Source organism: Oryzias melastigma, linkage group LG18 (assembly GCF_002922805.2).
Source record: "Oryzias melastigma strain HK-1 linkage group LG18, ASM292280v2, whole genome shotgun sequence".
Taxonomy (NCBI): Eukaryota; Metazoa; Chordata; class Actinopteri; order Beloniformes; family Adrianichthyidae; genus Oryzias; species Oryzias melastigma.
The window spans coordinates 3,791,968-3,794,419 of record NC_050529.1 but is presented as its reverse complement, the minus strand read 5'-3'; positions in this window follow the sequence as shown (position 1 = coordinate 3,794,419).

The following is a 2,452-nucleotide window of genomic DNA, read 5'->3' as shown; positions in this document are numbered from 1 at the left end:
GCAGTATATGTCAGATCTTTTCTGGAAACGTTGGTTGAAGGAGTATCTACCTCAGCTTCAGGAGCGACAAAAATGGCAAAGCATCAGACGAAATCTGGTTCCTGGAGATGTCGTCGTCATCCTGGATGATTCTACACCTCGCAATTCATGGCTGACTGGACGAGTTGTGGAGACTGTTCCTGACAGAAAAGGACTTGTGCGACAAGTTAACATTAAGACTAAGACTAGTTGTCTAGTTAGACCTGTGACTAAAGTGTGTCTTCTACAAGAAGCAGAGGAGCCATGAACACTTGTGTGACCACTAGACTTGTCTACTCGACTGATCAATGAGTTGTATAAAGCACTTGGTGGGTTGCTGTTTTTGATAGTTTTGTCTCCTACTTTAATAAAGGGCTAATTATTACGTATAATAATCAGGGGCCGGGATGTAGGAGCCATAATGAGGTGACACAGGTGTAGCTTAGCGGCGTCAGCCTGGTTGTGGGCGTGTCACTGTCGGCGCACACGTCACAGAGTTGTGAAAGGTGCTCACTTGTCACCTGGGGATCATGCATGGATGAGGATGCGGGGTGAACCCCTGGCGGTGGTCATATAATTTGTTGACCGCGTTAACTTGGCCATAAAAAGTCTGTCACAGCTGGATTGTTCGTTTTGTTTTTCGTTTGGACTGTATGGACTGAAAACCTGCAGATAAAGACAATAAACATATCGCAGCAGAAAGACGCTTTGGAGTTGTTTTGTTTGGAACGCGCGTCGGACAAAGCAAGCCGGAGTTTAGCCCACAGCGGCCCTCAACTAGGATTATGCCGCAACACCAGATGACCACCAGAACTTCAGCCGCATCTGGTCGTAAGCTCCAGAAGAGTCTTCAACCGTTCTCCTACACCCTGCGCCAAAGCTGCTGCTGCTTTCTTCATCTCATCGGCCTCAGGAGAAACACCTTTGTCTGGTGAGCTTTTTCTGAAAGTCCAGTCAAAGTCCAGCTTCGAGCCACCGTGGTGAGGAGACCCTCTCAGCAAAACTGTTGCGGTTTGATGTGGTCATAACAGCCAATTTGATTTATCCAGACTAGTGTCTTGAACAGTTTAACGTCATTGTTTTCTTTAGATTACAATTTTTCTCTTAAACTGTTCTGAGGCATTACTTTGCTCTTCCACCGACTTTCACACACCTTCACACACACACACACACACACACACACACTACATTGATTTTCTTTGTGTTGTATATATTTTTATGCTTATCTCTTAATAAATATCAAAAAGGCAGTCGTTGTCCATCTTAGACTTTCTTTGTGATACGGTCCTTTCAGATGAGAATTTACTTCCTGAAGTGTTGAGATTGATTTTGAAGATTACTCTTTAATCAATTTTAAAGCTACAATTGATAAACTTTCATCATTGAGTAATTTTTCCTTCCTTACGGAAGGTGGTGTCTCTTTACGAGACAAAGTCAAATTCTTCATTGAACTTGACCCTTTTACGCTACAGGGGTCATCTGGACCCCACAACACAAAAAGCTGAACTGTATTCTCAGGAATTTATTATCTCAACTGATTTTCCTAGCAGACATGAAATCCAGTCCACCTTTGTCCACATTTGCCATGGGAGAGATCACAAATCAATGCAAGGGTGGGGTCATCTGGACCCCATTAGGGAGCATGAGGGTTAAAGCTGCAAAGTGCATGTGAGAATGTGAGTAGTTCAAAATGAAATAGATGTAGCTGTGCCTAGCCCCACATGTAGACAGGAAGGAGTTTGACGAGGAGGCCGCAGTCTATACCTGTAATGCAGAAACGTTGTCGGGACGACACATCAGGCTTTACAGAACAGCTGAGTCTTTAGAAATACGGTGTTCTCCCTTATTCATGGGGTTAGAGACCAGAGACCTCTGCGACTACGGAGAAGACTCTCATCCCTGTCTCCCCCCTCCACCCCCGCGGCCAAAGAATGTCCGTTACCGATCTGTACTTATTAGAGACACTTCTGATCAGCTGTGCAAACATTTATTGAAGAACATTGGAGTATTGCTCAGCATGAAGAGTTTTTTTAATCTAGAACAACAGACTGGGTTCTTTACATGAATACATGAACTGCCAATCTTTCTCTCGTGCCTCAAAAAAAAAAAGAAAAAAAAAAAGATTTTTCAGCTCGAAAATATCCTAATATTCATGCAGGATAATTATCATCCAGAACAGATGTTTATTCTGAATTGAAACGTAAAAATCTGCATAGAGATGAAGTCTGACACTTAAATGAGGAAGGAGGAAACACAGCTTTTTTATTTTGAGGCACAGAGAGACAGAGTGACAGTTCATGTAGAGTACACAGGGCTCTAACCCAGTGTTCCTCACTAAAGGTCCTCGAGAGCCGCCACCCTGCCTGTTTTCCAGCTCTTTGTGTACTGCTTGCTGCTAATTACCTGGACCAGGTGTGTTCATTCAATCAGAATG